This window comes from Eubalaena glacialis, chromosome 15 (genome assembly GCF_028564815.1).
Source record: "Eubalaena glacialis isolate mEubGla1 chromosome 15, mEubGla1.1.hap2.+ XY, whole genome shotgun sequence".
In the NCBI taxonomy this organism is placed as follows: Eukaryota; Metazoa; Chordata; class Mammalia; order Artiodactyla; family Balaenidae; genus Eubalaena; species Eubalaena glacialis.
Window position 1 is genome coordinate 31,578,752 of NC_083730.1, and position 22,207 is coordinate 31,600,958.

Genomic DNA, 22,207 nt, shown 5'->3' on the forward strand with positions numbered 1-22,207 from the left:
AGCAGGCGGCGTGTGTGTATCACAGCCTGGGAAGCAGGGCCTCAGGGGAGTCTGCCAACAGACTGCCCTCCAGTATAGCCAGCTGAGAAAAGGTGGCAAGGCTGAGGGAACCCGCTTACAACGAAATGTTTCTCTTCAGCAGAGGAGATTTTGCTACCACACGTCAACAGCTCCTCTCCCTCAGAGTGCTGTTCCTTTGAAGACTAGGAAAAGCCACCACGTTCCCCAGCTTAGGAGAGGCTCTTTTCCTAGTTGGTTTCATCCGTGAGAGCCAGAAGGGCTGATCTCAACCAGTCGGGCTGCACAGCCTGAGTCCTTGGGGTAGGGCAGTCCTGAGCCACTGTGCCTCCTAAGGAATGCAAGCAAAGTTTCCTTGCCACAGGAAAGCACACCGAGGCCTGGTGTTTTCTCTATGAAATTGACGTGGGCTTGAAGGGTGAGGCCTTTACTACATTGTGTACGGATGTACTCGATTTGGGCTGCCTGGTGAAACAACCTGCAGTCCCCAGCACCCTGAGTTCCTTTCCTGCACTTTGATTCCTAGCTAGGTCAACTCGGCCTTCGGAGGCTACATGGGAGCAAACGTGTGAAGCTTGTGGGGAAAGCCTTTGACCAATGGCCAATATGCTTTTGCTTGTGCGAGGGTTAGGCAGGCACTTGCCAACACAGGGTTTTTACCTTAACTTAAGCTGTCCCTTTGCGCTGAAGCAGGCGGCGTGTGTGTATCACAGCCTGGGAAGCAGGGCCTCAGGGGAGTCTGCCAACAGACTGCCCTCCAGTAATGCCAGCTGAGAAAAGGTGGCAAGGCTGATGGAACCCGCTTACAACGAAATGTTTCTCTTCAGCAGAGGAGGTTTTTCCCTTACTTTAAGCTGTCCCATTGCGCTGAAGCAGGCGGCGTGTGTGTATCACAGCCTGGGAAGCAGGGCCTCAGGGGAGTCTGCCAACAGACTGCCCTCCAGTATAGCCAGCTGAGAAAAGGTGGCAAGGCTGAGGGAACCCGCTTACAACGAAATGTTTCTCTTCAGCAGAGGAGATTTTGCTACCACACGTCAACAGCTCCTCTCCCTCAGAGTGCTGTTCCTTTGAAGACTAGGAAAAGCCACCACGTTCCCCAGCTTAGGAGAGGCTCTTTTCCTAGTTGGTTTCATCCGTGAGAGCCAGAAGGGCTGATCTCAACCAGTCGGGCTGCACAGCCTGAGTCCTTGGGATAGGGCAGTCCTGAGCCACTGTGCCTCCTAAGGAATGCAAGCAAAGTTTCCTTGCCACAGGAAAGCACACCGAGGCCTGGTGTTTTCTCTATGAAATTGACGTGGGCTTGAAGGGTGAGGCCTTTACTACATTGTGTACGGATGTACTCGATTTGGGCTGCCTGGTGAAACAACCTGCAGTCCCCAGCACCCTGAGTTCCTTTCCTGCACTTTGATTCCTAGCTAGGTCAACTCGGCCTTCGGAGGCTACATGGGAGCAAACGTGTGAAGCTTGTGGGGAAAGCCTTTGACCAATGGCCAATATGCTTTTGCTTGTGCGAGGGTTAGGCAGGCACTTGCCAACACAGGGTTTTTACCTTACCTTAAGCTGTCCCTTTGCGCTGAAGCAGGCGGCGTGTGTGTATCACAGCCTGGGAAGCAGGGCCTCAGGGGAGTCTGCCAACAGACTGCCCTCCAGTAATGCCAGCTGAGAAAAGGTGGCAAGGCTGATGGAACCCGCTTACAACGAAATGTTTCTCTTCAGCTGAGGAGGTTTTTCCCTTACCTTAAGCTGTGCCTTTGCACTGAAGCAGGCGGCGTGTGTGTATCACAGCCTGGGAAGCAGGGCCTCAGGGGAGTCTGCCAACAGACTGCCCTCCAGTATAGCCAGCTGAGAAAAGGTGGCAAGGCTGAGGGAACCCGCTTACAACGAAATGTTTCTCTTCAGCAGAGGAGATTTTGCTACCACACGTCAACAGCTCCTCTCCCTCAGAGTGCTGTTCCTTTGAAGACTAGGAAAAGCCACCACGTTCCCCAGCTTAGGAGAGGCTCTTTTCCTAGTTGGTTTCATCCGTGAGAGCCAGAAGGGCTGATCTCAACCAGTCGGGCTGCACAGCCTGAGTCCTTGGGGTAGGGCAGTCCTGAGCCACTGTGCCTCCTAAGGAATGCAAGCAAAGTTTCCTTGCCACAGGAAAGCACACCGAGGCCTGGTGTTTTCTCTATGAAATTGACGTGGGCTTGAAGGGTGAGGCCTTTACTACACTGTGTACGGATGTACTCGATTTGGGCTGCCTGGTGAAACAACCTGCAGTCACCAGCACCCTGAGTTCCTTTCCTGCACTTTGATTCCTAGCTAGGTCAACTCGGCCTTCGCAGGCTACATGGGAGCAAACGTGTGAAGCTTGTGGGGAAAGCCTTTGACCAATGGCCAATATGCTTTTGCTTGTGCGAGGGTTAGGCAGGCACTTGCCAACACAGGGTTTTTACCTTACCTTAAGCTGTCCCTTTGCGCTGAAGCAGGCGGCGTGTGTGTATCACAGCCTGGGAAGCAGGGCCTCAGGGGAGTCTGCCAACAGACTGCCCTCCAGTAATGCCAGCTGAGAAAAGGTGGCAAGGCTGATGGAACCCGCTTACAACGAAATGTTTCTCTTCAGCAGAGGAGGTTTTTCCCTTACCTTAAGCTGTGCCTTTGCACTGAAGCAGGCGGCGTGTGTGTATCACAGCCTGGGAAGCAGGGCCTCAGGGGAGTCTGCCAACAGACTGCCCTCCAGTATAGCCAGCTGAGAAAAGGTGGCAAGGCTGAGGGAACCCGCTTACAACGAAATGTTTCTCTTCAGCAGAGGAGATTTTGCTACCACACGTCAACAGCTCCTCTCCCTCAGAGTGCTGTTCCTTTGAAGACTAGGAAAAGCCACCACGTTCCCCAGCTTAGGAGAGGCTCTTTTCCTAGTTGGTTTCATCCGTGAGAGCCAGAAGGGCTGATCTCAACCAGTCGGGCTGCACAGCCTGAGTCCTTGGGGTAGGGCAGTCCTGAGCCACTGTGCCTCCTAAGGAATGCAAGCAAAGTTTCCTTGCCACAGGAAAGCACACCGAGGCCTGGTGTTTTCTCTATGAAATTGACGTGGGCTTGAAGGGTGAGGCCTTTACTACATTGTGTACGGATGTACTCGATTTGGGCTGCCTGGTGAAACAACCTGCAGTCCCCAGCACCCTGAGTTCCTTTCCTGCACTTTGATTCCTAGCTAGGTCAACTCGGCCTTCGGAGGCTACATGGGAGCAAACGTGTGAAGCTTGTGGGGAAAGCCTTTGACCAATGGCCAATATGCTTTTGCTTGTGCGAGGGTTAGGCAGGCACTTGCCAACACAGGGTTTTTACCTTAACTTAAGCTGTCCCTTTGCGCTGAAGCAGGCGGCGTGTGTGTATCACAGCCTGGGAAGCAGGGCCTCAGGGGAGTCTGCCAACAGACTGCCCTCCAGTAATGCCAGCTGAGAAAAGGTGGCAAGGCTGATGGAACCCGCTTACAACGAAATGTTTCTCTTCAGCAGAGGAGGTTTTTCCCTTACTTTAAGCTGTCCCATTGCGCTGAAGCAGGCGGCGTGTGTGTATCACAGCCTGGGAAGCAGGGCCTCAGGGGAGTCTGCCAACAGACTGCCCTCCAGTATAGCCAGCTGAGAAAAGGTGGCAAGGCTGAGGGAACCCGCTTACAACGAAATGTTTCTCTTCAGCAGAGGAGATTTTGCTACCACACGTCAACAGCTCCTCTCCCTCAGAGTGCTGTTCCTTTGAAGACTAGGAAAAGCCACCACGTTCCCCAGCTTAGGAGAGGCTCTTTTCCTAGTTGGTTTCATCCGTGAGAGCCAGAAGGGCTGATCTCAACCAGTCGGGCTGCACAGCCTGAGTCCTTGGGGTAGGGCAGTCCTGAGCCACTGTGCCTCCTAAGGAATGCAAGCAAAGTTTCCTTGCCACAGGAAAGCACACCGAGGCCTGGTGTTTTCTCTATGAAATTGACGTGGGCTTGAAGGGTGAGGCCTTTACTACATTGTGTACGGATGTACTCGATTTGGGCTGCCTGGTGAAACAACCTGCAGTCCCCAGCACCCTGAGTTCCTTTCCTGCACTTTGATTCCTAGCTAGGTCAACTCGGCCTTCGGAGGCTACATGGGAGCAAACGTGTGAAGCTTGTGGGGAAAGCCTTTGACCAATGGCCAATATGCTTTTGCTTGTGCGAGGGTTAGGCAGGCACTTGCCAACACAGGGTTTTTACCTTACCTTAAGCTGTCCCTTTGCGCTGAAGCAGGCGGCGTGTGTGTATCACAGCCTGGGAAGCAGGGCCTCAGGGGAGTCTGCCAACAGACTGCCCTCCAGTAATGCCAGCTGAGAAAAGGTGGCAAGGCTGATGGAACCCGCTTACAACGAAATGTTTCTCTTCAGCTGAGGAGGTTTTTCCCTTACCTTAAGCTGTGCCTTTGCACTGAAGCAGGCGGCGTGTTTGTATCACAGTCTGGGAAGCAGCGCCTCAGGGGAGTCTGCCAACAGACTGCCCTCCAGTATAGCCAGCTGAGAAAAGGTGGCAAGGCTGAGGGAACCCGCTTACAACGAAATGTTTCTCTTCAGCAGAGGAGATTTTGCTACCACACGTCAACAGCTCCTCTCCCTCAGAGTGCTGTTCCTTTGAAGACTAGGAAAAGCCACCACGTTCCCCAGCTTAGGAGAGGCTCTTTTCCTAGTTGGTTTCATCCATGAGAGCCAGAAGGGCTGATCTCAACCAGTCGGGCTGCACAGCCTGAGTCCTTGGGGTAGGGCAGTCCTGAGCCACTGTGCCTCCTAAGGAATGCAAGCAAAGTTTCCTTGCCACAGGAAAGCACACCGAGGCCTGGTGTTTTCTCTATGAAATTGACGTGGGCTTGAAGGGTGAGGCCTTTACTACACTGTGTACGGATGTACTCGATTTGGGCTGCCTGGTGAAACAACCTGCAGTCACCAGCACCCTGAGTTCCTTTCCTGCACTTTGATTCCTAGCTAGGTCAACTCGGCCTTCGCAGGCTACATGGGAGCAAACGTGTGAAGCTTGTGGGGAAAGCCTTTGACCAATGGCCAATATGCTTTTGCTTGTGCGAGGGTTAGGCAGGCACTTGCCAACACAGGGTTTTTACCTTACCTTAAGCTGTCCCTTTGCGCTGAAGCAGGCGGCGTGTGTGTATCACAGCCTGGGAAGCAGGGCCTCAGGGGAGTCTGCCAACAGACTGCCCTCCAGTAATGCCAGCTGAGAAAAGGTGGCAAGGCTGATGGAACCCGCTTACAACGAAATGTTTCTCTTCAGCAGAGGAGGTTTTTCCCTTACCTTAAGCTGTGCCTTTGCACTGAAGCAGGCGGCGTGTGTGTATCACAGCCTGGGAAGCAGGGCCTCAGGGGAGTCTGCCAACAGACTGCCCTCCAGTATAGCCAGCTGAGAAAAGGTGGCAAGGCTGAGGGAACCCGCTTACAACGAAATGTTTCTCTTCAGCAGAGGAGATTTTGCTACCACACGTCAACAGCTCCTCTCCCTCAGAGTGCTGTTCCTTTGAAGACTAGGAAAAGCCACCACGTTCCCCAGCTTCGGAGAGGCTCTTTTCCTAGTTGGTTTCATCCGTGAGAGCCAGAAGGGCTGATCTCAACCAGTCGGGCTGCACAGCCTGAGTCCTTGGGGTAGGGCAGTCCTGAGCCACTGTGCCTCCTAAGGAATGCAAGCAAAGTTTCCTTGCCACAGGAAAGCACACCGAGGCCTGGTGTTTTCTCTATGAAATTGACGTGGGCTTGAAGGGTGAGGCCTTTACTACATTGTGTACGGATGTACTCGATTTGGGCTGCCTGGTGAAACAACCTGCAGTCCCCAGCACCCTGAGTTCCTTTCCTGCACTTTGATTCCTAGCTAGGTCAACTCGGCCTTCGGAGGCTACATGGGAGCAAACGTGTGAAGCTTGTGGGGAAAGCCTTTGACCAATGGCCAATATGCTTTTGCTTGTGCGAGGGTTAGGCAGGCACTTGCCAACACAGGGTTTTTACCTTAACTTAAGCTGTCCCTTTGCGCTGAAGCAGGCGGCGTGTGTGTATCACAGCCTGGGAAGCAGGGCCTCAGGGGAGTCTGCCAACAGACTGCCCTCCAGTAATGCCAGCTGAGAAAAGGTGGCAAGGCTGATGGAACCCGCTTACAACGAAATGTTTCTCTTCAGCAGAGGAGGTTTTTCCCTTACTTTAAGCTGTCCCATTGCGCTGAAGCAGGCGGCGTGTGTGTATCACAGCCTGGGAAGCAGGGCCTCAGGGGAGTCTGCCAACAGACTGCCCTCCAGTATAGCCAGCTGAGAAAAGGTGGCAAGGCTGAGGGAACCCGCTTACAACGAAATGTTTCTCTTCAGCAGAGGAGATTTTGCTACCACACGTCAACAGCTCCTCTCCCTCAGAGTGCTGTTCCTTTGAAGACTAGGAAAAGCCACCACGTTCCCCAGCTTAGGAGAGGCTCTTTTCCTAGTTGGTTTCATCCGTGAGAGCCAGAAGGGCTGATCTCAACCAGTCGGGCTGCACAGCCTGAGTCCTTGGGGTAGGGCAGTCCTGAGCCACTGTGCCTCCTAAGGAATGCAAGCAAAGTTTCCTTGCCACAGGAAAGCACACCGAGGCCTGGTGTTTTCTCTATGAAATTGACGTGGGCTTGAAGGGTGAGGCCTTTACTACATTGTGTACGGATGTACTCGATTTGGGCTGCCTGGTGAAACAACCTGCAGTCCCCAGCACCCTGAGTTCCTTTCCTGCACTTTGATTCCTAGCTAGGTCAACTCGGCCTTCGGAGGCTACATGGGAGCAAACGTGTGAAGCTTGTGGGGAAAGCCTTTGACCAATGGCCAATATGCTTTTGCTTGTGCGAGGGTTAGGCAGGCACTTGCCAACACAGGGTTTTTACCTTACCTTAAGCTGTCCCTTTGCGCTGAAGCAGGCGGCGTGTGTGTATCACAGCCTGGGAAGCAGGGCCTCAGGGGAGTCTGCCAACAGACTGCCCTCCAGTAATGCCAGCTGAGAAAAGGTGGCAAGGCTGATGGAACCCGCTTACAACGAAATGTTTCTCTTCAGCAGAGGAGGTTTTTCCCTTACTTTAAGCTGTCCCATTGCGCTGAAGCAGGCGGCGTGTGTGTATCACAGCCTGGGAAGCAGGGCCTCAGGGGAGTCTGCCAACAGACTGCCCTCCAGTATAGCCAGCTGAGAAAAGGTGGCAAGGCTGATGGAACCCGCTTACAACGAAATGTTTCTCTTCAGCAGAGGAGATTTTGCTACCACACGTCAACAGCTCCTCTCTCTCAGAGTGCTGTTCCTTTGAAGACTAGGAAAAGCCACCACGTTCCCCAGCTTAGGAGAGGCTCTTTTCCTAGTTGGTTTCATCCGTGAGAGCCAGAAGGGCTGATCTCAACCAGTCGGGCTGCAAGCCTGAATCCTTGGGGTAGGGCAGTCCTGAGCCACTGTGCCTCCTAAGGAATGCAAGCAAAGTTTCCTTGCCACAGGAAAGCACACCGAGGCCTGGTGTTTTCTCTATGAAATTGACGTGGGCTTGAAGGGTGAGGCCTTTACTACATTGTGTACGGATGTACTCGATTTGGGCTGCCTGGTGAAACAACCTGCAGTCCCCAGCACCCTGAGTTCCTTTCCTGAACTTTGATTCCTAGCTAGGTCAACTCGGCCTTCGGAGGCTACATGGGAGCAAACGTGTGAAGCTTGTGGGGAAAGCCTTTGACCAATGGCCAATATGCTTTTGCTTGTGCGAGGGTTAGGCAGGCACTTGCCAACACAGGGTTTTTACCTTACCTTAAGCTGTCCCTTTGCGCTGAAGCAGGCGGCGTGTGTGTATCACAGCCTGGGAAGCAGGGCCTCAGGGGAGTCTGCCAACAGACTGCTCTCCAGTAATGCCAGCTGAGAAAAGGTGGCAAGGCTGATGGAACCCGCTTACAACGAAATGTTTCTCTTCAGCAGAGGAGGTTTTTCCCTTACCTTAAGCTGTGCCTTTGCACTGAAGCAGGCGGCGTGTGTGTATCACAGCCTGGGAAGCAGGGCCTCAGGGGAGTCTGCCAACAGACTGCCCTCCAGTATAGCCAGCTGAGAAAAGGTGGCAAGGCTGAGGGAACCCGCTTACAACGAAATGTTTCTCTTCAGCAGAGGAGATTTTGCTACCACACGTCAACAGCTCCTCTCCCTCAGAGTGCTGTTCCTTTGAAGACTAGGAAAAGCCACCACGTTCCCCAGCTTCGGAGAGGCTCTTTTCCTAGTTGGTTTCATCCGTGAGAGCCAGAAGGGCTGATCTCAACCAGTCGGGCTGCACAGCCTGAGTCCTTGGGGTAGGGCAGTCCTGAGCCACTGTGCCTCCTAAGGAATGCAAGCAAAGTTTCCTTGCCACAGGAAAGCACACCGAGGCCTGGTGTTTTCTCTATGAAATTGACGTGGGCTTGAAGGGTGAGGCCTTTACTACATTGTGTACGGATGTACTCGATTTGGGCTGCCTGGTGAAACAACCTGCAGTCCCCAGCACCCTGAGTTCCTTTCCTGCACTTTGATTCCTAGCTAGGTCAACTCGGCCTTCGGAGGCTACATGGGAGCAAACGTGTGAAGCTTGTGGGGAAAGCCTTTGACCAATGGCCAATATGCTTTTGCTTGTGCGAGGGTTAGGCAGGCACTTGCCAACACAGGGTTTTTACCTTACCTTAAGCTGTCCCTTTGCGCTGAAGCAGGCGGCGTGTGTGTATCACAGCCTGGGAAGCAGGGCCTCAGGGGAGTCTGCCAACAGACTGCCCTCCAGTAATGCCAGCTGAAAAAAGGTGGCAAGGCTGATGGAACCCGCTTACAACGAAATGTTTCTCTTCAGCAGAGGAGGTTTTTCCCTTACCTTAAGCTGTGCCTTTGCACTGAAGCAGGCGGCGTGTGTGTATCACAGCCTGGGAAGCAGGGCCTCAGGGGAGTCTGCCAACAGACTGCCCTCCAGTATAGCCAGCTGAGAAAAGGTGGCAAGGCTGAGGGAACCCGCTTACAACGAAATGTTTCTCTTCAGCAGAGGAGATTTTGCTACCACACGTCAACAGCTCCTCTCCCTCAGAGTGCTGTTCCTTTGAAGACTAGGAAAAGCCACCACGTTCCCCAGCTTAGGAGAGGCTCTTTTCCTAGTTGGTTTCATCCGTGAGAGCCAGAAGGGCTGATCTCAACCAGTCGGGCTGCACAGCCTGAGTCCTTGGGGTAGGGCAGTCCTGAGCCACTGTGCCTCCTAAGGAATGCAAGCAAAGTTTCCTTGCCACAGGAAAGCACACCGAGGCCTGGTGTTTTCTCTATGAAATTGACGTGGGCTTGAAGGGTGAGGCCTTTACTACATTGTGTACGGATGTACTCGATTTGGGCTGCCTGGTGAAACAACCTGCAGTCACCAGCACCCTGAGTTCCTTTCCTGCACTTTGATTCCTAGCTAGGTCAACTCGGCCTTCGCAGGCTACATGGGAGCAAACGTGTGAAGCTTGTGGGGAAAGCCTTTGACCAATGGCCAATATGCTTTTGCTTGTGCGAGGGTTAGGCAGGCACTTGCCAACACAGGGTTTTTACCTTACCTTAAGCTGTCCCTTTGCGCTGAAGCAGGCGGCGTGTGTGTATCACAGCCTGGGAAGCAGGGCCTCAGGGGAGTCTGCCAACAGACTGCCCTCCAGTAATGCCAGCTGAGAAAAGGTGGCAAGGCTGATGGAACCCGCTTACAACGAAATGTTTCTCTTCAGCAGAGGAGGTTTTTCCCTTACCTTAAGCTGTGCCTTTGCGCTGAAGCAGGCGGCGTGTGTGTATCACAGCCTGGGAAGCAGGGCCTCAGGGGAGTCTGCCAACAGACTGCCCTCCAGTATAGCCAGCTGAGAAAAGGTGGCAAGGCTGAGGGAACCCGCTTACAACGAAATCTTTCTCTTCAGCAGAGGAGATTTTGCTACCACACGTCAACAGCTCCTCTCCCTCAGAGTGCTGTTCCTTTGAAGACTAGGAAAAGCCACCACGTTCCCCAGCTTAGGAGAGGCTCTTTTCCTAGTTGGTTTCATCCGTGAGAGCCAGAAGGGCTGATCTCAACCAGTCGGGCTGCACAGCCTGAGTCCTTGGGGTAGGGCAGTCCTGAGCCACTGTGCCTCCTAAGGAATGCAAGCAAAGTTTCCTTGCCACAGGAAAGCACCCTGAGGCCTGGTGTTTTCTCTATGAAATTGACGTGGGCTTGAAGGGTGAGGCCTTTACTACATTGTGTACGGATGTAATCGATTTGGGCTGCCTGGTGAAACAACCTGCGGTCACCAGCACCCTGAGTACCTTTGCTGAACTTTGATTCCTGGCTAGGTCAACTCGGCCTTCGGAGGCTAGATGGGAACAAACGTGTGAAGCTTGGGGGAAAGCCTTTGAACAATGGCCAATATGCTTGTGCTTGTGCGAGGTATAGGAAGGCACTTGCCAACACAGGGTTTTTAACTTACCATAAGCTGTCACTTTGCGCTGAAGCAGGCGGCGTGTGTCTATCACAGCCTGGGAAGCAGGGCCTCAGGGGAGTCTGCCAACAGACTGCCCTCCAGTAATGCCAGCTGAGAAAAGGTGGCAAGGCTGATGGAACCCGCTTACAACGAAATGTTTCTCTTCAGCAGAGGAGGTTTTTCCCTTACCTTAAGCTGTCCCATTGCGCTGAAGCAGGCGGCGTGTGTGTATCACAGCCTGGGAAGCAGGGCCTCAGGGGAGTCTGCCAACAGACTGCCCTCCAGTATAGCCAGCTGAGAAAAGGTGGCAAGGCTGAGGGAACCCGCTTACAACGAAATGTTTCTCTTCAGCAGAGGAGATTTTGCTACCACACGTCAACAGCTCCTCTCCCTCAGAGTGCTGTTCCTTTGAAGACTAGGAAAAGCCACCACGTTCCCCAGCTTAGGAGAGGCTCTTTTCCTAGTTGGTTTCATCCGTGAGAGCCAGAAGGGCTGATCTCAACCAGTCGGGCTGCACAGCCTGAGTCCTTGGGGTAGGGCAGTCCTGAGCCACTGTGCCTCCTAAGGAATGCAAGCAAAGTTTCCTTGCCACAGGAAAGCACACCGAGGCCTGGTGTTTTCTCTATGAAATTGACGTGGGCTTGAAGGGTGAGGCCTTTACTACACTGTGTACGGATGTACTCGATTTGGGCTGCCTGGTGAAACAACCTGCAGTCACCAGCACCCTGAGTTCCTTTCCTGAACTTTGATTCCTAGCTAGGTCAACTCGGCCTTCGCAGGCTACATGGGAGCAAACGTGTGAAGCTTGTGGGGAAAGCCTTTGACCAATGGCCAATATGCTTTTGCTTGTGCGAGGGTTAGGCAGGCACTTGCCAACACAGGGTTTTTACCTTACCTTAAGCTGTCCCTTTGCGCTGAAGCAGGCGGCGTGTGTGTATCACAGCCTGGGAAGCAGGGCCTCAGGGGAGTCTGCCAACAGACTGCCCTCCAGTAATGCCAGCTGAGAAAAGGTGGCAAGGCTGATGGAACCCGCTTACAACGAAATGTTTCTCTTCAGCAGAGGAGGTTTTTCCCTTACCTTAAGCTGTGCCTTTGCACTGAAGCAGGCGGCGTGTGTGTATCACAGCCTGGGAAGCAGGGCCTCAGGGGAGTCTGCCAACAGACTGCCCTCCAGTATAGCCAGCTGAGAAAAGGTGGCAAGGCTGAGGGAACCCGCTTACAACGAAATCTTTCTCTTCAGCAGAGGAGATTTTGCTACCACACGTCAACAGCTCCTCTCCCTCAGAGTGCTGTTCCTTTGAAGACTAGGAAAAGCCACCACGTTCCCCAGCTTAGGAGAGGCTCTTTTCCTAGTTGGTTTCATCCGTGAGAGCCAGAAGGGCTGATCTCAACCAGTCGGGCTGCACAGCCTGAGTCCTTGGGGTAGGGCAGTCCTGAGCCACTGTGCCTCCTAAGGAATGCAAGCAAAGTTTCCTTGCCACAGGAAAGCACACCGAGGCCTGGTGTTTTCTCTATGAAATTGACGTGGGCTTGAAGGGTGAGGCCTTTACTACACTGTGTACGGATGTACTCGATTTGGGCTTCCTGGTGAAACAACCTGCGGTCACCAGCACCCTGAGTTCCTTTCCTGCACTTTGATTCCTAGCTAGGTCAACTCGGCCTTCGGAGGCTACATGGGAGCAAATGTGTGAAGCTTGTGGGGAAAGCCTTTGACCAATGGCCAATATGCTTTTGCTTGTGCGAGGGTTAGGCAGGCACTTGCCAACACAGCTTTTTTAACTTACCATAAGCTGTCCCTTTGCGCTGAAGCAGGCGGCGTGTGTCTATCACAGCCTGGGAAGCAGGGCCTCAGGGTAGTCTGCCAACAGACTGCCCTCCAGTAATGCCAGCTGAGAAAAGGTGGCAAGGCTGATGGAACCCGCTTACAACGAAATGTTTCTCTTCAGCAGAGGAGGTTTTTCCCTTACCTTAAGCTGTGCCTTTGCACTGAAGCAGGCGGCGTGTGTGTATCACAGCCTGGGAAGCAGGGCCTCAGGGGAGTCTGCCAACAGACTGCCCTCCAGTATAGCCAGCTGAGAAAAGGTGGCAAGGCTGAGGGAACCCGCTTACAACGAAATGTTTCTCTTCAGCAGAGGAGATTTTGCTACCACACGTCAGCAGCTCCTCTCCCTCAGAGTGCTGTTCCTTTGAAGACTAGGAAAAGCCACCACGTTCCCCAGCTTAGGAGAGGCTCTTTTCCTAGTTGGTTTCATCCGTGAGAGCCAGAAGGGCTGATCTCAACCAGTCGGGCTGCACAGCCTGAGTCCTTGGGGTAGGGCAGTCCTGAGCCACTGTGCCTCCTAAGGAATGCAAGCAAAGTTTCCTTGCCACAGGAAAGCACCCTGAGGCCTGGTGTTTTCTCTATGAAATTGACGTGGGCTTGAAGGGTGAGGCCTTTACTACATTGTGTACGGATGTAATCGATTTGGGCTGCCTGGTGAAACAACCTGCGGTCACCAGCACCCTGAGTACCTTTGCTGAACTTTGATTCCTGGCTAGGTCAACTCGGCCTTCGGAGGCTAGATGGGAACAAACGTGTGAAGCTTGGGGGAAAGCCTTTGAACAATGGCCAATATGCTTGTGCTTGTGCGAGGTATAGGAAGGCACTTGCCAACACAGGGTTTTTAACTTACCATAAGCTGTCACTTTGCGCTGAAGCAGGCGGCGTGTGTCTATCACAGCCTGGGAAGCAGGGCCTCAGGGTAGTCTGCCAACAGACTGCCCTCCAGTATAGCCAGCTGAGAAAAGGTGGCAAGGCTGAGGGAACCCGCTTACAACGAAATGTTTCTCTTCAGCAGAGGAGATTTTGCTACCACACGTCAACAGCTCCTCTCCCTCAGAGTGCTGTTCCTTTGAAGACTAGGAAAAGCCACCACGTTCCCCAGCTTAGGAGAGGCTCTTTTCCTAGTTGGTTTCATCCGAGAGAGCCAGAAGGGCTGATCTCAACCAGTCGGGCTGCACAGCCTGAGTCCTTGGGGTAGGGCAGTCCTGAGCCACTGTGCCTCCTAAGGAATGCAAGCAAAGTTTCCTTGCCACAGGAAAGCACACCGAGGCCTGGTGTTTTCTCTATGAAATTGACGTGGGCTTGAAGGGTGAGGCCTTTACTACACTGTGTACGGATGTACTCGATTTGGGCTTCCTGGTGAAACAACCTGCGGTCACCAGCACCCTGAGTTCCTTTCCTGAACTTTGATTCCTAGCTAGGTCAACTCGGCCTTCGGAGGCTACATGGGAGCAAATGTGTGAAGCTTGTGGGGAAAGCCTTTGACCAATGGCCAATATGCTTTTGCTTCTGCGAGGGTTAGGCAGGCACTTGCCAACACAGGGTTTTTACCTTACCTTAAGCTGTCCCTTTGCGCTGAAGCAGGCGGCGTGTGTGTATCACAGCCTGGGAAGCAGGGCCTCAGGGGAGTCCGCCAACAGACTGCCCTCCAGTAATGCCAGCTGAGAAAAGGTGGCAAGGCTGATGGAACCCGCTTACACGAAATGTTTCTCTTCACCAGAGGAGGTTTTTACCTTACCTTAAGCTGTCCCATTGCGCTGAAGCAGGCGGCGTGTGTGTATCACAGCCTGGGAAGCAGGGCCTCAGGGGAGTCTGCCAATAGACTGCTCTCCAGTATAGCCAGCTGAGAAAAGGTGGCAAGGCTGATGGAACCCGCTTACAACGAACTGTTTCTCTTCAGCAGAGGAGATTTTGCTACCACACGTCAGCAGCTCCTCTCCCTCAGAGTGCTGTTCCTTTGAAGACTAGGAAAAGCCACCACGTTCCCCAGCTTAGGAGAGGCTCTTTTCCTAGTTGGTTTCATCCGTGAGAGCCAGAAGGGCTGATCTCAACCAGTCGGACTGCACAGCCTGAGTCCTTGGGGTAGGGCAGTCCTGAGCCACTGTGCCTCCTAAGGAATGCAAGCAAAGTTTCCTTGCCACAGGAAAGCACACCGAGGCCTGGTGTTTTCTCTATGAAATTGACGTGGGCTTGAAGGGTGAGGCCTTTACTCTATTGTGTATGGATGTAATCGATTTGGGCTGCCTGGTGAAACAACCTGCGGTCACCAGCACCCTGAGTACCTTTGCTGAACTTTGATTCCTAGCTAGGTCAACTCGGCCTTCGGAGGCTAGATGGGACCAAACGTGTGAAGCTTGGGGGAAAGCCTTTGAACAATGGCCAATATGCTTGTGCTTGTGCGAGGGTTAGGCAGGCACTTGCCAACACAGGGTTTTTACCTTACCTTAAGCTGTCCCTTTGCGCTGAAGCAGGCGGCGTGTGTGTATCACAGCCTGGGAAGCAGGGCTTCAAGGGAGTCCGCCAACAGACTGCCCTCCAGTAATGCCAGCTGAGAAAAGGTGGCAAGGCTGATGGAACCCGCTTACACGAAATGTTTCTCTTCACCAGAGGAAGTTTTTACCTTACCTTAAGCTGTCCCATTGCGCTGAAGCAGGCGGCGTGTGTGTATCACAGCCTGGGAAGCAGGGCCTCAGGGGAGTCTGCCAACAGACTGCCCTCCAGTATAGCCAGCTGAGAAAAGGTGGCAAGGCTGATGGAACCCGCTTACAACGAAATATTTCTCTTCAGCAGAGGAGATTTTGCTACCACACGTCAGCAGCTCCTCTCCCTCAGAGTGCTGTTCCTTTGAAGACTAGGAAAAGCCACCACGTTCCCCAGCTTAGGAGAGGCTCTTTTCCTAGTTGGTTTCATCCGTGAGAGCCAGAAGGGCTGATCTCAACCAGTCGGGCTGCACAGCCTGAGTCCTTGGGGTAGGGCAGTCCTGGGCCACTGTGCCTCCTAAGGAATGCAAGCAAAGTTTTCTTGCCACAGGTAAGCACACCGAGGCCTGGTGTTTTCTCTCTGAAATTGACGTGGGCTTGAAGGGTGAGGCCTTTACTACATTGTGTACGGATGTACTCGATTTGGGCTGCCTGGTGAAACAACCTGCAGTCACCAGCACCCTGAGTTCCTTTCCTGAACTTTGATTCCTAGCTAGGTCAACTCGGCCTTCGGAGGCTACATGGGAGCAAACGTGTGAATCTTGTGGGGAAAGCCTTTGACCAATGGCCAATATGCTTTTGCTTGTGCGAGGGTTAGGCAGGCACTTGCCAACACAGGGTTTTTACCTTACCTTAAGCTGTCCCTTAGCGCTGAAGCAGGCGGCGTGTGTGTATCACAGCCTGGGAAGCAGGGCCTCAGGGGAGTCTGCCAACACACTGCCCTCCAGTAATGCCAGCTGAGAAAAGGTGGCAAGGCTGATGGAACCCGCTTACAACGAAATGTTTCTCTTCAGCAGAGGAGGTTTTTACCTTACCTTAAGCTGTCCCATTGCGCTGAAGCAGGCGGCGTGTGTGTATCACAGCCTGGGAAGCAGGGCCTCAGGGGAGTCTGCCAACAGACTGCCCTCCAGTATAGCCAGCTGAGAAAAGGTGGCAAGGCTGATGGAACCCGCTTACAACGAAATGTTTCTCTTCAGCAGAGGAGATTTTGCTACCACACGTCAGCAGCTCCTCTCCCTCAGAGTGCTGTTCCTTTGAAGACTAGGAAAAGCCACCACGTTCCCCAGCTTAGGAGAGGCTCTTTTCCTAGTTGGTTTCATCCGTGAGAGCCAGAAGGGCTGATCTCAACCAGTCGGGCTGCACAGCCTGAGTCCTTGGGGTAGGGCAGTCCTGAGCCACTGTGCCTCCTAAGGAATGCAAGCAAAGTTTTCTTGCCACAGGAAAGCACACCGAGGCCTGGTGTTTTCTCTATGAAATTGACGAGGGCTTGAAGGGTGAGGCCTTTACTACATTGTGTACGGATGTACTCGACTTGGGCTGCCTGGTGAAACAACCTGCAGTCACCAGCACCCTGAGTTCCTTTCCTGAACTTTGATTCCTAGCTAGGTCAACTCGGCCTTCGGAGGCTACATGGGAGCAAACGTGTGAATCTTGTGGGGAAAGCCTTTGACCAATGGCCAATATGCTTTTGCTTGTGCGAGGGTTAGGCAGGCACTTGCCAACACAGGGTTTTTACCTTACCTTAAGCTGTCCCTTTGCGCTGAAGCAGGCGGCGTGTGTGTATCACAGCCTGGGAAGCAGGGCCTCAGGGGAGTCCGCCAACAGACTGCCCTCCAGTAATGCCAGCTGAGAAAAGGTGGCAAGGCTGATGGAACCCGCCTACACGAAATGTTCCTCTTCACCAGAGGAGGTTTTTACCTTACCTTAAGCTGTCCCATTGCGCTGAAGCAGGCGGCGTGTGTGTATCACAGCCTGGGAAGCAGGGCCTCAGGGGAGTCTGCCAACAGACTGCCCTCCAGTATAGCCAGCTGAGAAAAGGTGGCAAGGCTGATGGAACCCGCTTACAACGAAATGTTTCTCTTCAGCAGAGGAGATTTTGCTACCACACGTCAGCAGCTCCTCTCCCTCAGAGTGCTGTTCCTTTGAAGACTAGGAAAAGCCACCACGTTCCCCAGCTTAGGAGAGGCTCTTTTCCTAGTTGGTTTCATCCATGAGAGCCAGAAGGGCTGATCTCAACCAGTCGGGCTGCACAGCCTGAGTCCTTGGGGTAGGGCAGTCCTGAGCCACTGTGCCTCCTAAGGAATGCAAGCAAAGTTTCCTTGCCACAGGAAAGCACACCGAGGCCTGGTGTTTTCTCTATGAAATTGACGTGGGCTTGAAGGGTGAGGCCTTTACTATATTGTGTATGGATGTAATCGATTAGGGCTGCCTGGTGAAACAACCTGCGGTCACCAGCACCCTGAGTAGCTTTGCTGAACTTTGATTCCTAGCTAGGTCAACTCGGCCTTCGGAGGCTAGATGGGAACAAACGTGTGAAGCTTGGGGGAAAGACTTTGAACAATGGCCAATATGCTTGTGCTTGTGCGAGGTATAGGAAGGCACTTGCCAACACAGGGTTTTTAACTTACCATAAGCTGTCCCTTTGCGCTGAAGCAGGCGGCGTGTGTGTATCACAGCCTGGGAAGCAGGGCCTCGGGGGAGTCTGCCAACAGACTGCCCTCCAGTAATGCCAGCTGAGAAAAGGTGGCAAGGCTGATGGAACCCGCTTACAACGAAATGTTCTCTTCAGCAGAGGAGATTTTGCTACCACACGTCAGCAGCTCCTCTCCCTCAGAGTGCTGTTCCTTTGAAGACTAGGAAAAGCCACCACGTTCCCCAGCTTAGGAGAGGCTCTTTTCCTAGTTGGTTTCATCCGTGAGAGCCAGAAGGGCTGATCTCAACCAGTCGGGCTGCACAGCCTGAGTCCTTGGGGTAGGGCAGTCCTGAGCCACTGTGCCTCCTAAGGAATGCAAGCAAACTTTTCTTGCCACAGGAAAGCACACCGAGGCCTGGTGTTTTCTCTATGAAATTGACGAGGGCTTGAAGGGTGAGGCCTTTACTACATTGTGTACGGATGTACTCGACTTGGGTTGCCTGGTGAAACAACCTGCAGTCACCAGCACCCTGAGTTCCTTTCCTGAACTTTGATTCCTAGCTAGGTCAACTCGGCCTTCGGAGGCTACATGGGAGCAAACGTGTGAAGCTTGTGGGGAAAGCCTTTGACCAATGGCCAATATGCTTTTGCTTGTGCGAGGGTTAGGCAGGCACTTGCCAACACAGGGTTTTTACCTTACCTTAAGCTGTCCCTTTGCGCTGAAGCAGGCGGCGTGTGTGTATCACAGCCTGGGAAGCAGGGCCTCAGGGGAGTCCGCCAACAGACTGCCCTCCAGTAATGCCAGCTGAGAAAAGGTGGCAAGGCTGATGGAACCCGCTTACACGAAATGTTTCTCTTCAGCAGAGGAGGTTTTTACCTTACCTTAAGCTGTCCCATTGCGCTGAAGCAGGCGGCGTGTGTGTATCACAGCCTGGGAAGCAGGGCCTCAGGGGAGTCTGCCAATAGACTGCCCTCCAGTATAGCCAGCTGAGAAAAGGTGGCAAGGCTGAGGGAACCCGCTTACAACGAAATATTTCTCTTCAGCAGAGGAGATTTTGCTACCACACGTCAGCAGCTCCTCTCCCTCAGAGTGCTGTTCCTTTGAAGACTAGGAAAAGCCACCACGTTCCCCAGCTTAGGAGAGGCTCTTTTCCTAGTTGGTTTCATCCGTGAGAGCCAGAAGGGCTGATCTCAACCAGTCGGGCTGCACAGCCTGAGTCCTTGGGGTAGGGCAGTCCTGAGCCACTGTGCCTCCTAAGGAATGCAAGCAAAGTTTCCTTGCCACAGGAAAGCACACCGAGGCCTGGTGTTTTCTCTATGAAATTGACATGGGCTTGAAGGGTGAGGCCTTTACTCTATTGTGTATGGATGTAATCGATTTGGGCTGCCTGGTGAAACAACCTGCGGTCACCAGCACCCTGAGTACCTTTGCTGAACTTTGATTCCTAGCTAGGTCAACTCGGCCTTCGGAGGCTAGATGGGAACAAACGTGTGAAGCTTGGGGGAAAGCCTTTGAACAATGGCCAATATGCTTGTGCTTGTGCGAGGTATAGGAAGGCACTTGCCAACACAGGGTTTTTAACTTACCATAAGGTGTCACTTTGCGCTGAAGCAGGCGGCGTGTGTGTATCACAGCCTGGGAAGCAGGGCCTCAGGGTAGTCTGCCAACAGACTGCCCTCCAGTAATGCCGATGAGAAAAGGTGGCAAGGCTGATGGAACCCGCTTACAACGAAATGTTTCTCTTCAGCAGAGGAGGTTTTTACCTTACCTTAAGCTGTCCCATTGCGCTGAAGCAGGCGGCGTGTCTGTATCACAGCCTGGGAAGCAGGGCCTCAGGTGAGTCTGCCAACAGACTGCCCTCCAGTATAGCCAGCTGAGAAAAGGTGGCAAGGCTGAGGGAACCCGCTTACAACGAAATGTTTCTCTTCAGCAGAGGAGATTTTGCTACCACACGTCAGCAGCTCCTCTCCCTCAGAGTGCTGTTCCTTTGAAGACTAGGAAAAGCCACCACGTTCCCCAGCTTAGGAGAGGCTCTTTTCCTAGTTGGTTTCATCTGTGAGAGCCAGAAGGGCTGATCTCAACCAGTCGGGCTGCACAGCCTGAGTCCTTGGGGTAGGGCAGTCCTGAGCCACTGTGCCTCCTAAGGAATGCAAGCAAAGTTTTCTTGCCACAGGAAAGCACACCGAGGCCTGGTGTTTTCTCTATGAAATTGACGAGGGCTTGAAGGGTGAGGCCTTTACTACATTGTGTACGGATGTACTCGACTTGGGCTGCCTGGTGAAACAACCTGCAGTCACCAGCACCCTGAGTTCCTTTCCTGAACTTTGATTCCTAGCTAGGTCAACTCGGCCTTCGGAGGCTACATGGGAGCAAAAGTGTGAAGCTTGTGGGGAAAGCCTTTGACCAATGGCCAATATGCTTTTGCTTGTGCGAGGGTTAGGCAGGCACTTGCCAACACAGGGTTTTTACCTTACCTTAAGCTGTCCCTTTGCGCTGAAGCAGGCGGCGTGTGTGTATCACAGCCTGGGAAGCAGGGCCTCAGGGGAGTCCGCCAACAGACTGCCCTCCAGTAATGCCAGCTGAGAAAAGGTGGCAAGGCTGATGGAACCCGCTTACACGAAATGTTCCTCTTCACCAGAGGAGGTTTTTACCTTACCTTAAGCTGTCCCATTGCGCTGAAGCAGGCGGCGTGTGTGTATCACAGCCTGGGAAGCAGGGCCTCAGGGGAGTCTGCCAACAGACTGCCCTCCAGTATAGCCAGCTGAGAAAAGGTGGCAAGGCTGATGGAACCCGCTTACAACGAAATGTTTCTCTTCAGCAGAGGAGATTTTGCTACCACACGTCAGCAGCTCCTCTCCCTCAGAGTGCTGTTCCTTTGAAGACTAGGAAAAGCCACCACGTTCCCCAGCTTAGGAGAGGCTCTTTTCCTAGTTGGTTTCATCCGTGAGAGCCAGAAGGGCTGATCTCAACCAGTCGGGCTGCACAGCCTGAGTCCTTGGGGTAGGGCAGTCCTGAGCCACTGTGCCTCCTAAGGAATGCAAGCAAAGTTTCCTTGCCACAGGAAAGCACACCGAGGCCTGGTGTTTTCTCTATGAAATTGACGTGGGCTTGAAGGGTGAGGCCTTTACTATATTGTGTATGGATGTAATCGATTAGGGCTGCCTGGTGAAACAACCTGCGGTCACCAGCACCCTGAGTACCTTTGCTGAACTTTGATTCCTAGCTAGGTCAACTCGGCCTTCGGAGGCTAGATGGGAACAAACGTGTGAAGCTTGGGGGAAAGCCTTTGAACAATGGCCAATATGCTTGTGCTTGTGCGAGGTATAGGAAGGCACTTGCCAACACAGGGTTTTTAACATACCATAAGCTGTCCCTTTGCGCTGAAGCAGGCGGCGTGTGTGTATCACAGCCTGGGAAGCAGGGCCTCGGGGGAGTCTGCCAACAGACTGCCCTCCAGTAATGCCAGCTGAGAAAAGGTGGCAAGGCTGATGGAACCCGCTTACAACGAAATGTTTCTCTTCAGCAGAGGAGATTTTGCTACCACACGTCAGCAGCTCCTCCCCCTCAGTGCTGTTCCTTTGAAGACTAGGAAAAGCCACCACGTTCCCCAGCTTAGGAGAGGCTCTTTTCCTAGTTGGTTTCATCCGTGAGAGCCAGAAGGGCTGATCTCAACCAGTCGGGCTGCACAGCCTGAGTCCTTGGGGTAGGGCAGTCCTGAGCCACTGTGCCTCCTAAGGAATGCAAGCAAAGTTTTCTTGCCACAGGAAAGCAAACCGAGGCCTGGTGTTTTCTCTATGAAATTGACGAGGGCTTGAAGGGTGAGGCCTTTACTACATTGTGTACGGTTGTACTCTTTTTGGGCTGCCTGGTGAAATAACCTGCAGTCACCAGCACCCTGAGTTCCTTTCCTGAACTTTGATTCCTAGCTAGGTCAACTCGGCCTTCGGAGGCTACATGGGAGCAAACGTGTGAAGCTTGTGGGGAAAGCCTTTGACCAATGGCCAATATGCTTTTGCTTGTGCGAGGGTTAGGCAGGCACTTGCCAACACAGGGTTTTTACCTTACCTTAAGCTGTCCCTTTGCGCTGAAGCAGGCGGCGTGTGTGTATCACAGCCTGGGAAGCAGGGCCTCAGGGGAGTCTGCCAACAGACTGCCCTCCAGTATAGCCAGCTGAGAAAAGGTGGCAAGGCTGATGGAACCCGCTTACAATGAAATGTTTCTCTTCAGCAGAGGAGATTTTGCTACCACACGTCAGCAGCTCCTCTCCCTCAGAGTGCTGTTCCTTTGAAGACTAGGAAAAGCCACCACGTTCCCCAGCTTAGGAGAGGCTCTTTTCCTAGTTGGTTTCATCCGTGAGAGCCAGAAGGGCTGATCTCAACCAGTCGGGCTGCACAGCCTGAGTCCTTGGGGTAGGGCAGTCCTGAGCCACTGTGCCTCCTAAGGAATGCAAGCAAAGTTTCCTTGCCACAGGAAAGCACACCGAGGCCTGGTGTTTTCTCTATGAAATTGACGTGGGCTTGAAGGGTGAGGCCTTTACTATATTGTGTATGGATGTAATCGATTTGGGCTGCCTGGTGAAACAACCTGCGGTCACCAGCACCCTGAGTACCTTTGCTGAACTCTGATTCCTAGCTAGGTCAACTCGGCCTTCGGAGGCTAGATGGGACCAAACGTGTGAAGCTTGGGGGAAAGCCTTTGAACAATGGCCAATATGCTTGTGCTTGTGCGAGGTATAGGAAGGCACTTGCCAACACAGGGTTTTTAACTTACCATAAGCTGTCACTTTGCGCTGAAGCAGGCGGCGTGTGTCTATCACAG